The 13,119-nt window shown below is 46.9% G+C and overlaps 1 protein-coding gene across 1 annotated transcript in view; it reads left to right on the forward strand.

The window, feature by feature from the left end:
• Window positions 1–13,119, forward strand: part of LOC147124270 (A disintegrin and metalloproteinase with thrombospondin motifs 19-like) — a 719,202-nt gene that overhangs the window by 64,448 nt on the left and 641,635 nt on the right. The gene's annotated exons all lie outside the window — the stretch shown is intronic.

Genomic DNA, 13,119 nt, shown 5'->3' on the forward strand with positions numbered 1-13,119 from the left:
GACATTCCCACTTACTTTGTGTAACAGGGAGAAAATGATAAGTACCCGAGATTTCAGAAGATCAGTGCATAGCTGTAACATTTCCTTATTGGGCTTGACTTGATAGTTGGTTGAAGCTGAATATAAACTGATGTCTGAGCTTGCTTTGAAGAGTTGCATATGTACGACTTGGGCAGAAAGATTAGTTATTGCAATGTAAAGCAGAGGATAATAGGTCAACTCACGGTGTTGAAACTAAAAAGAAGCAAAAAATGTGTCATAAATAATACAATAGTATAATTTACAATGATATATGCTGTGATGTATTTCACTCTGACTATGAGGCAATGAATGTCAAGAAATCTTGCTGCTGATTGATTCAAATTAATGTGCTGTTGAAATATCGGCCTCTGGAATTCAAGAAAGCTAATCACATATGTCTGTTTGTAGCTCACAATCAGTTCTCTGCATATGAAATGAGATGTGACTACAAACTACAATAGTCAGTACCAGTACTGCTCTGTTGATTGTTTTCTAATTAGCAAGAGGCATTTTTGGGTTATAACTAAATGGGAAGGGTAACTATTTTGTCCCTCATATTGGGAGCATTTCCGTTAGTTACACAGATTTCTAAACATCTTTATCTGTTGGTCCTAATCCGAACTGTTCATTTGTGAAACAAGCGTTCATGTGTAACCACACTGAGCTACGCTGTCTGATCCATTTTTATTTAAGCTAATAATGAATTGTATATCTATGTAGGTAATTGTGGAATGCAGCTTTAAATGCAGATTAGAAGATAGTTTGGGACAGCAGATTAAACAACTTCTAAATGGAATTGAAGCATGTATTTTTATCTTATAATGCTTGGAGTAAGAAAAACTAGACTCATCAGGGTAGATTTTGACTTTGTGCGATGCTGTAAAACGGGTGATAGTGAATCGGCAGCTCGGTTTACATCTCTACCAATTTTTATTTCCATTCACTATAAAATGGGCTGCTGATTCACTATCACCCGTTTTACACTATCACTCAAAATCTACCCCATTGCTTTCTACAATAGTTGATGCTGAATGAGCACGATTTTATCTCTGTTTTGTCACTGTTACGTAGGGTTAGCAATAAATCAGTTTGGGGTAAGCAAACACTGCGGCCTAGAAATTGGTCCATGCTGGTCTGCTGGTGTGAACTGGCGGCAGGAAACAATCCCTGCATCAGAACGAGTAGGCCCAAGGCCCACTGATATTTAAATGAGAGCCGCGAGGTGTGGATCACTGCTGGGCGGCCCCAGGAAGCTCGCCGGAGAATCGACATTGGATTGCAGTCTGCTGCGTTGTTGGCAGTGGCTCGAAGGTAGGACCTAGGAGGGTTAGAAATGGTCGGGAGAGGGGGCAAGTGATCAGGAGGGAGGGGGATGTGATCAGAAGAGGAGGAGAGATGATCGGGAAGGGGCTGAGTGAGAACCTATAACTGTCTTCGGCAGGGCAGTAGAGCAGGTTGGAGCACTCCTGCACTTCCCGGCTCCACATTCAGATAATTATTTTTCAACAAACTTACCTTTTAAGTGGTGGTCTCCAGTGGCCCCTTTAAGGATCGCTGATTAGGTCGCACGTAGACCACGCTTTCCTGCTACGTTCAAAGCAGCCCAATTTTGGGAAGTTTCAGGCGTAGGCCTTACACGCCTCTTTTTATGCCTTTATAAATATGGCGGGTAGCACAGTTATGGCGCATAATGAGCGTGCAGGTCCCGCCTACCATATTGGATACTTAGGTGCTCATTTTGCAGCTGAAAAATGGTTTGTGGCGCTATCAAATTTCTGGGCCATGTTATTTACATTACTCTAGTTCTTCCACCATAAACTGCAGAAATAAATAACTAACCTCCCAAAAATACCAGTTCCATACATTAGTTACTAACAAGATTGAGTTTCTCATATTTAAATTTGAAGTACGATATTCTGAAGCAGGAGACAGTGAAACTAATGGCCCATTTGGCCCGTAAGAACAAAATAGCGGCAATAATTTGTATCATCAAAAAAACAGATTAGAGTTTGTAAAGTTTTATTCAACCTTGTGTAATCCAACTAATGAGGATATAGATAGTTTCCTAGACAAACTAAATACCCTATCATCAAATGGAAAAGAATGTTGAGAGCTGCATAATCCTGTCACTGAAGGGGGGATTACACAAGTGATATTAATTATGCCTTTAGGCAAATCCTCAAGATTAGATGTTCTTCCTGTGGAATTTTGTGCGGAGCCTCAGCCTGTGCTTGGACTGGCATGGTATTGGTAATGTGTCCATAGCCTCAGCTAGTTCCCAAACAAGGAAGAAGGTGTTTTTATGTTGCTGTGCCAGTTTCGGGAGAGTGGCCCACCTCCTGATGCTCCCTCACTCCCGAATCCGATGGTAGCTCCCAACACCCATGAAACATTGAGGGGCTGTCGGAACAAGGTACAAGGTAAGTCAGGCAGTTTATATTTCAAAGTGTAGCAGTTGGCGAGAGAAGTGTTCGTTTGCTGCTGACTGTAGTTTTATAATGTTAAAGTGCCTAGAGGTGCATGAGGAAGTTCTAATCACTCCCTAATTTCCCTTAAAGATGTAAATTGTAAAATCTTGCCAAAGCTGCCAACAGCCATATTAAATAAGCTATGACTTAAACTGATTCCTCCTGACTAGATAAGTTTCACCAAATAAAAGCTTTTTAACATGCAATGCCAGGTCATTTTGTAGTATGATTAGAAGTTGGCTTTCCTGCTGGCACAATGCACTTCGATACAGAGAATACCTGCAGAGAATGGTGTGTAGTGGAGTTACTTATTTTGAACCCTCCAGCATTTTGGCTTTAGGCCTCTCTTCATTAAATGAATTGCTACCTCTTATAGTGAGTCTTTGGCAGTCATCATTAGCAATGATGTCATTTTCCATCCCTTTAGGCAGGATGGAGAAACCTAGTAAAGTTGCTTATGTGTAGTTCATGCTTATGGCATGGTAGAGAACTACAGGCTAGAACCACAATCACAGAATAATCCTCAGATGCTGGTGTTTTATCAATTTTGGTTATTCTCAGATCATCTGTACATGTGTTGATGCATTTGTTGGAATCTTTTCTACCACTTATCAGAATTTGCAATCACTTGAGGTAATTCAGAAGTAATGCCCATGAATAGAGTGTACAAAAGTAGAAAGCTTAGGCTTGCGGCTTAGGTAAAGGACCAAAGTACTTGGGGGTCAGCTATCAGAACATAACATAAGAACATAAGAAATAGGAGCAGGAGTAGGCCATTCAGCCCCTCGAGCCTGCTTCACCATTCAATGAGATCATGGCTGATCTTCTACCCCAACTCTACTTTCCTGCACTATCCCCATATCCCTTAATTCCTTTAATATCCAAAAATCTATCGATCTCTGTCTTGAATATACTCAACAACTGAGCCTCCACAGCCCTCTGGGGTAGAGAATTCCAAGGATTCACCACACTCTGAGTAAAGAAAATTCTCCTCATCTCAGTCCTAAATGGCTGACCCCTTATTCTGAGACTGTGACCCCTGGTTCTAGACTCCCCAGCCAGGGGAAACATCCTCCCTGCATCTACCCTGTCAAGCCTTGTAAGAATGTTGTATGTTTCAATGAGATCACCTCTCATTCTTCTAAACTCTAAAGAATATAGGCCCAGTCTACTCAACCTCTCCGCACAGGACAAACCCCCCATCCTAGGAATCAGTCTGGTGAACCTTCGTTGCACTCCCTCTATGGCAAGTATATCCTTCCTTTGGTAAGGAGACCAAAACTGTACACAATACTCCAGGTGTGGTCTCACCAGGATCCTATACAGTTATACTCAACTCCTCCTGTAATGAAGGCCAACATACCATTTGCTATCTTAATTGCTGGCTGTACCTGCATGTTAACTTTCAGTGATTCATGTATAAGGACACCCAGGTCCCTCTGAACACCAACATTTCCCAATTTCTCACCATTTAAAATATACTCTGCTTTTCTATTTTTCCTACTAAAGTGGATAACTTCACATTTCTCCACATTATATTCCATTTGTCATGTTGTTGCCCACTCACTTAGCTTGTCTATATCCCCTTGAAGCCTCTTTGCATCCTCCTCACAACTTACATTCCCACTCAGCTTTGTATCATCAGCAAACTTGGATATATCACATTTGGTCCCCTCATCCAAATTATGGATATAGATTGTGAAGAGCTGAGGCCCAAGCACTGATCCTTGCGGTACACTATTAATTATAGCCTGCCAACCCGAAAATGACCTGTTTATTCCTACTCTCTGTTTTCTGTCCGTTAACCAATACTCAATTCATATTACTCCAATCCCATGAGCCCTAATTTTGTTTAATAACCTCTTGTGTGGCACCTTATCGAATGCCTTCTGAAAATCCAAATACACCACATCCACTGGTTCCCCCTTATCTATTCTGCTTGTTACAACCTCAAAAAACTGTAACAGATTCATCAAACACAATTTCCCTTTCAAAATGTCAAGATGGTGGCCGTGAGCGCTCTCCCTGCTTCGGGCGGCCAGCTCTCGCCGCTCGCTCCCGCAACCGGAGCGAGGTGCTCGGCAAGTCGGGCAGAGGCAGCGCAGCGTGGTGAGCAGCAGCAGCAGCCACGTCGACCCGCTGGAGCACGTCGGCCGGCAGCTCCTCGGCGGGAAGGAATTCCGACTGGGAGGAGGGGAGCCGAGCATGGCGGCCAGAGGCCAAACCGTGAGAGGGAGAAGCAGGCCCCGGGCCGTCGGACTGTGGAGCGTGGAGCCGGCGACGGTAAGGAGGAGGCCTCGGCGACTGGAGCATTCACATCCCGACGATGTGTTTGGCGAGTCGGGTGGAGGCAGCGCAGCGCAACGAGCAGCAGCAGCAGCCACGACGACCCACTGCAGCACGTCGGCCGGCAGCTCCATGGCGGGAAACTCGCAGTCCGACTGGGAGGAGGGGAGCCGGGCATGGCGACCAGAGGTCGGATCGTGAGTGGGAGAAGCAGGCCACCACACGTGGAGCCGGCAACAGTGAGGAGGAGGCCGCGGTGACAAGGAGGACGGAGCGGCTGAGGGACATTGTGCTCCCACTGCCACGGGAAGCCATTGTATTGACTCTCTGAATGCGTCCCTACGGGGAGTAAGCATTCCATTGTAATTGTACTTGTACTGCTTACATATGGCAAATAAAATTCAACTGAACTGAAATCCATGTTGACTCTGCCCAATCCTATTATTATTTTCTAAGTGTCCTGTTACCACGTCCTTAATAATAGCTTCTAGCATTTTCCCTACTACTGATGTCAGGCTAACTGGTCTGCAGTTCCCCGTTTTCTTTCTCCCTCCTTTCTTAAATAGTGGGGTTACATTTGCTACCTTCCAATCCGCAGGAACCGTTCTAGAATCTGGATTTGAAAAAGTCAATAAATGTAAATATTCCTAAAATTATAGGAAGTATTCAGGAAATTTTGGAGAGCTTAAAGGAAAGCCACTATCACGTTGGGAGAAAACAGACACTATCAATATGATTGTAGTTCCAAGAGTGTAAAACTATAAAACCTCTTTGCTCCTCCTGGCCCTACAAGGAATCTTTGGGTTGCCTGCAATCGCCTCAGACCGCCTCCCCGTCCCCCCCCCCCCAATTACCTGCTGGGGACAGATCCCACGGGTTGCTGGTTGTACCCACCTGCCATGCTCACCCGAATTTCGCCCACTGGCTTGACGTCATTATCCCACAGCATAGCCTCAAGGCTTTAAAGTTTTTCTTTAATTAGCTTTAAATGAAAGCACATGATGGCCTTTTCCAGCTTTTAGTTTTAAGCTTACCGTTTCACTATGATACCATTTTGGTATGATTGGACCCAAAATTCCTCAGCGACTAGGTCTCTGCCCTTTCTCTCAGTTTCTGATTTGCCTTGTAAGGGCCAGAAACTCCACCTGTTCCTTACAAGACAAATATCATCAGGAGAAGCCAGGACTGGAACCCTTTATATGGGGAGTTTGACTCAGTCAGAATCTGTGGAAGCTGGTAGGCCAAGTGAGTTGAGGCATCTAGATGGGTGAATGTGGGCCCCACAGGGATGCGGCCTGGACTGCTGATGAAAGGGGGCAGTTTAAAAAATAAAATCTAGATTGGCCTCCTTACACATGGGGCTTCCCCTCCCCCACTGGTGGGCAGGCGCAACATTTTCAGCTTACATGCAGCTGTTGAGATGTGCCCATAGTGGCATTTGTGCCTACGAAAATTAGGTACCCTCCCATTGACCTTGTCAACTCCGGTGGAATTAGCACTGGAGGACACCAATTGCTTCCATAGAAAATTCAGGGCCATCATCTCTATTGGTGCTAGTCTAGAAATACAGGGGCCTAAAAGTTTGATTTGGCCTGAAAAATGGCGATGGCACCAAGGGGCAAGATTTGCTTGTGCCCGTAAAAAAAAAAAAAAAATCGCAGGCAGCACGTTATTTTGGTCCTCTACCCACAGGGGGCCAGGAAGCCCTCCAGAAAGAAGGATGTGGGACCAGATTGCTGAGGTGGACACTGCCAGCAGTGTTGCCCCCAGGACCTGGCTCCGGTGCCCAAAGAAGTTTCATGACTTCAGACGAATGGTCAAGGTCAGTGAATGTATCTTCAAAAGCCGTCTCCTACCAACTGCACCACTAGCCTCACACACTGTTTGAAGCACAACCCCCACCACTCCCCACATTACTCACTTACCAACAATCTCTACTAAACTTGAGGTACACCTCACATTGCTAGCTTCACTTCACCCCCTTGGAGGAGACGGTGCTGGCTATTCTTGACAGGGGCATGGCTGAGTCCTTGGCCAGAGGCGGGGCTGAATGAATACAAGATGCTGGTATGCTCATACATAATCCTCCTTCTCACATCCCACTTCCCCCTCATCCCACAATCTCTTCTGATTTACAAGCTGTACATGGTGTAAGCATGCACCTCTTGCTTTCCGCCCCCCTCCCCTCACAACCCTACCCTTGTGCCTTCCTCATTTCAGACATCCAGGAAATCCAGCCTGCCCAGCCAGTGGTTGACCAAGAAGAAAGAGAGGAGAGTGAAGAAGAAGAAGAAGAAACATGGTCACTCGATTTCACACTCCCAGCTACCAGCTCCTCGAGATCGTCCTGCAAGGCCATCTGCAGTGTCCCCCACTGAAAGTCAGCAGCCTTCCACCAGCCATGCTGCAGCCACTGGGATAGCACTGCGTGACGTCACTAGGTTAGGCAAAGGCACACGCAAGACACTCACTAGGGGAATGCACAAGGGTGGTTAGTTGATTTTTCGATGTAATATTGGATGCATATATGGATAAAGTTGGATTGGAATGTTTGCTTTGTGGTAGCTTCTATTTCAGCATTGTGGCCAAGAGGACGCTGTGATGGTCAGTAACAGAGGGAAAGTAAGGCATGGGACAAATGTTAAAAGGGGAATTGGGGTTGTGGTCACTGGTACCTTAGGCAGATGATTCGATCCTGGATATCCCGGCCAGAAACGTGCTGTCTGGGTTCCATCCTTCCTTCCGCTTCTTCCTCTTCTGCTTCTTCCTCGTCCCTCTGCAAGCAGCTTGTCCCCTTTGCTGCCTCTGCTTCATCTCCATGTGCCCCCCAGGCCTGTGAGCAAGTGGTCTTCTCAGAGGCCTTCTAAAGCCTTGGAAGCATCCAGCAGCACTCCCTGTACACTTAACAACTTTTTAAATATATTGCACCAAGCCACTACCTCAATAAAATATAACAAAACACTCTAAAAGCTGAAATCGAAACCTACCTGAAAGATGTGTGTGTCCCTTTAAGAAGCGCTGACAGCGTCCCTGCAGTACTGCTGCACGCACGTTCTTCCATGCGTGGTTAGGAGAGGATATTATGGTGTGCGACGATGTCCAAAATCAGGCATTGCACGCCAGTTGACGTCATGATCTGCACATTTGCATTGGAGAGGCGAGCGCTGGCAATGGCAGCGCTATCGACCTCTCCAAAATGGCGGTTGCCGTGTCCCGCGCTGGAAGTGAGTGAAAGCTAGGTGGCCGCCATTTTTTAATTAAAAAACGGCATTAATGGTTGGTGCTAAGGTAGGGAATTTCCCAGCCAGGGTCCTGTTGTATTAATAAGAAAAGGTTCTTGCTAGTTGACTTAGCAGTTGGATAATGGAAAATAATATGTTGATTTTCTTACAATACATGAATGTTTTAAGAAAATGAATGAAAGGGTGTAGAAAAGTTTAGGAGAATATGTCTGAGCTGTATTGTACAGAGTTGCATGACTCACAGTTCAACTGTAGTTTTCTAGCACCTTTACAAAGTAGGCCCCTGGGACTCGCTTGGAAGTTGTTAAGGCTAGACAGCAGACTTTCAGTGTGATTTCTTGAAACTTTTAATAGCTGGTCCTGCTTTAAATCTGCTAAACTACAGATCAGCTTCAAAGTCATATAGTACAGGTAGTAAAAGAAACTAATATATCTAAGTCATTACAGAGTTCCCCAGAGTCTCTGAATAGTAGGCTGTGATCTTGTTATACTTAAGTCTGTAAAATATTTGGTATTTTAAGCATGACGTGAGGTGATTTCTATAGAAGGACAAGGATTTCAAAATGACATTTATGGATGTTGAAGTTTATTTTGTGAAATATACTAAGGAAGAAAGAAATAACTTTCTATAGCGCCTTTCATATCCTTAGGACATCCCAAGGCCCTTCACAGCCAATGAAGTACTTTTGAAATTTAGTAATGTAGGCAAATGCAACAGTCAATCTGCAAACAGTAAGGTCCCGCAATGAGATAAATGACCAGATAATCTGTTTTAGTGCTGTTGGCTGAGGGATGAATGTTGGGCAGGGCATCAGGAGAACTCCTCAGCTCTTTTTCAAATAGTGCTCTGTGATCTTTTGAGTCCACCTGAGAGGACAGACAGGGCCTTCGTTTAATGTCTCATCTGAAAGATGACACCTCTGCTAATGCAGCACTCACTTAGTATTGGACTGAAACACCAGCCTAGCTTTGTGCTCAAGTCTCTGGAGTGGGGCTTGATCCCACAACCTTCTAATTCAGAGACAAGAGTGCTTTGCTGCTAGAAACACGGGAGAAAAGTAGAGTTCGCACTTTGTATCTGTGTACTTCCTTCGCCTGCTCAAGTGTAACAGTAACTTCAGTCAGTCTGGCATGTGAAAAGGCTTTGGAAAGACAGTTGTGACAAAATTGGACATTTTTTGGGACAAGTCAGGAGTGTGATGGAATACACTCCACCTGCCTGGATAGGTGCATCTGCAACAACACTTAAGAAGCTCAGCACCATCCAGGACAAAGCAATCCACTTGATCGCAGTCAAAGACAAAGCAGTCTGGGCAGGCTGCCTGTTAGGCAATAGCAAGGGCACTGGCAGGGGTGGGAGCAAGAATGTTGTCATCCTGAGAAAGGACAGCAGGTTTGTGATCCATGGAGCCATTGCCACAATACTACTGATCTGTTGGAGAACAGAATGCTGGACTGCTGTAACGCCCTGGAAGCCCCTTTGAACACTGGTATCCAGAGCCACGATGGCAGCAATCTGAGCTTGCAATGCAGCAGTCTGAGCTTCCACCATAGCACTCAGACATTTGATGGAAGCTGTTTGTGCTGCAATGCAAGCTGTGACATCGGCCATTAGACGTTGCATCGTGGTAGGTTCCATAGATGTGCTGATGGAGGTGACCACCCATTCCATGTTGGAAAGAATGGGCTCCAAGCTCTACGCAAAGTCCTGTTCCAAGTTGATGCTGGACTCCTCCATGCCCCTTGACATTGTGCGCAGGCTTTCCAGTGCAACAAGCATTTGGTTTTGTACACCCTTCTGTAGCCTGGGCCATCAAAGTCCCCACCTGAGTCCTCTACAGCAGAAGTAGTGTGCAACATCGCCCTCCGGTGAGCTGGAACCTGCGCAATCCTTCCCCACCACCCTGGCTCCTGCGCACTTGTGCCGGGTGTCTCACCACGTGCAGATCCCTCCTCTATCCTAGCCTCTAAAATACATGCAGTGTCAGTCTCTGAGCTGGTGGCTGCGAGTGTAAGATCACGCAACGGTGTCTCTTCATCTTCACTGTCTTCTTCCTCTTCTTCAACTGACCTGGAAGGTTCCAGTTCTTGGGTATCTGTAATGAAAAAAGGGACAAGGGTTGGGTTGTGGTGAGGGGAAAGGAGAAAGTAAGAAGTGCATGCTTACACCACCTGCAGTTTGTGAGTCAGAAGAGATTGTGGGATGAGGGAGAAGTAGGAAGAGAGAAGGAGGATTAGGTCTGCAGGTACTCTCATCATGATCCCTCCAGCCCCGCCAGTGACCACAGTCTCAGTGATGCCCCTTTCCATGATGGTCAGCATTGTCTCCTCCATGGGAGTTAAAACATGCAGGCATGCTTGTTCTCTTCCAGTTCTTTCCTGCTGCCTCCGGTTGTGCGCCACCTTCTTCTGCAAGAAAGAGGGAAGTGTGTCAGTGAGTGTCCTGCAATATGTTTGGGTGATGTGTCTGTCATGGTTGAATAGCTGCCAGTGTGTACAAGCTGTGAATTGTGGGTGTGAGGCTTGCAACAGTGCTAAGTGTGTGAGGGTGAGGTAAACATGTGAATTGAAGGGTTGAGTACTGATTGATAGAGATTGTTGGTAGGTGGGTGATGGGGGTGTTGTGATTTGAGCAGTAGATGAGGCTAGGATAAGCCATTGGAAGATGAACTCACTCACTTTGACAACTCATGTCAGATCATTAAACTTCTTCCTGCACTGCATCCATGTTCTTGGAGCAACACTCCTGGCATTGACCTCCATTGCTACGTCTTCCCACTGCCTCCTGAGCATCTGTCTGGAGGACCTCTTGCTCCCCTGCAGATACAGGATGACTCTCCTTCGCTCCATGTCTTGCACCAAGACCTCTAGTATATTGTCAGAAAACCTTTGGGGGGAAAAATTCAGTTGGTTTGCGCCTCCCGTTAGCGCCTTAAGAGGGCGCTAATGGAGCGCAAAGCAACTAGTGCCCAGGCGAGGCGATATCTGCGCCTCTCGCGGAATTGATTGGACATTTTACGGCGGCGCTAAACAATACCGCCCTGCGCACGCAGATCTTGACGTCATTTGAGCGTGCAACGCCCTTGTGACGCCCCGGAATGGAAATTGAGTGGTGCCCCACTCCTTTCCGCCTGGCGCAACCAACGACCGGTAGACTGGAACGCTTCCCAGTCGCTGTGGGGCTGGGGGGCCGCTATTTAAAGGGGGCCTCTTCCTGGCTTTTTCTGTGGTAGACATTTTTGCACCACTCGTTCTGAGAGAGAGAGATTTTGAGAGAGAGAAAGAGAGACTTCTGCATTGAGTCAATGCTGTCTGAAGTAGTTTTGGCTTCTGACCATAACTTTGCAGGTACTTTGGTTTTTGACCTTCATTGCTTTGATTGCCAAGATACTATGGGGGCTGCACTGAATGGGTGCGTCGTCCTACGCCAGCAGATTCAGAGGCCACAGAGATGTAGAGAGAGAGTGGCAATCATGGCCAGACGGAGGAGGGCCAACAGGCCTCTGTACAGGAGACCTTACCCTCCCAGGGTATTTCGCCAACAATTCTCATACATTAATATGACTGAGGAGCAGTGTTTGCGAAGGCTGCACTTCAGCAAGGAGGTGGTCACTGAGCTCTGCCACCTGCTGCAGCCAGATCTGCAGCCTCAACTGAGGAGCAGGACGTCTCTGTTGGTGGCAGTGAAGATAACAGTGGCTCTCAATTTTTATGCCACCGGCTCATTTCAATCTGCTACTGGGGACATCGCCAATATCTCCCAGTTCGCGGTGCATTGCTGCATCCGTCAGGTCACAAATGCCCTCTAAAAGGAGACGAGAGTACATTTCTTTCCCCATGACCCCGGACAAGCAGCAAGAACGCGCAATAGGTTTTGCTAGGATAACGGACATCCTCATGGTGCAGGGCGCCATTGACTGCACGCATGTGGCTTTGCGTGCTCCGCATGAGAATGCCGAGGATTTCCGCAACTGAAAGGGGTTTCATTCTCGCTGTCAATGCCCACTATCCTGGCAGCAGCCACGATGCATTCATCCTGCGCCAGACTACTGTGGCAGAACTTTTCCAGGCACCGCATCACCCAGGTGGTTGGCTTCTCGGGGACAAGGGATATCCACTGTGCACTTGGCTGATGACACCGCTCCGTACCCCCAACACCCCTGCTGAGCTCCGGCACAACGAGAGCCATCAAGCTACTAGGAACATCGTTGAGCACACAATTGGCATGCTCAAGCAACGGTTCCGCTGTCTGGACCATTCTGGAGGAGCCCTGCAGTACTCGCCTGAGCGAGTCTCCCTCTTCGTAGTTGTGTGCTGCATGCTGCATAACCTGGCAATCCTCAGGACCCAGCCAATGCCACCAGGCCTTGGAGCACCACCAGAGGAGGAGGAGGAAGATGAGGAGGATGATCATCAGAAGCTCCAAGGCAGGAGGGAGGTCCACAATTTAGAAACTGGAAGGGCCGTCCGTCAACGGCTGATAGCAAGCCGTTTCTAAGCCTATGCTGAGGAAATGGCTTCTTCCATTGAGAACAACATGAATGAAACCAACTCGCAAACCCTAAGCTGGCCAAGGCAACAATGATTGCAAAGACCAAACATGTACATTTTGAATACAAAAACATCTTTATTTTACAAACTCTGTGTGTGTCATTTCCGCATGACAAACTAATAGAAAGAAACACAAAAAAACAGTCATTAACATAACTGGTTCTTACAACCTGGAGATAATGTCCAAAACACTGAACAAAATTTGACCACGAACCTCTTTCTGCCTTTAATAAAAAAATGACCAACATTTTGTCACACCTCCTACTTTTTGCCCTTCGAGGGTGATCTCCTTCCCTTGCGCACTTCCCCCCTTCCCACCGTACTGCTCCTCCGTAATGGGATCCCAGTGGCTGCAGCAAGGCTGGTGGAAGGCTGTTGATTGTCACAACCTGAGACTGCAGATGCCCTTGAAGGACGGCCTCGACCAGCTTTGGGCCTGGAGGGCCCGGCTGCAGACTGCACCAACTCTGCATGGGCGGCAGCAGTCTGTCCTACAGGCGGTGGCAAGTGCAGTGGAGAAGTGACAGTGGTGGCAGCAGGAATGCTGTCAT

This window comes from Somniosus microcephalus, chromosome 1 (assembly GCF_052327205.1).
Source record: "Somniosus microcephalus isolate GS21.2 chromosome 1, FLI_Smic_1.0, whole genome shotgun sequence".
Lineage (NCBI taxonomy): Eukaryota > Metazoa > Chordata > Chondrichthyes > Squaliformes > Somniosidae > Somniosus > Somniosus microcephalus.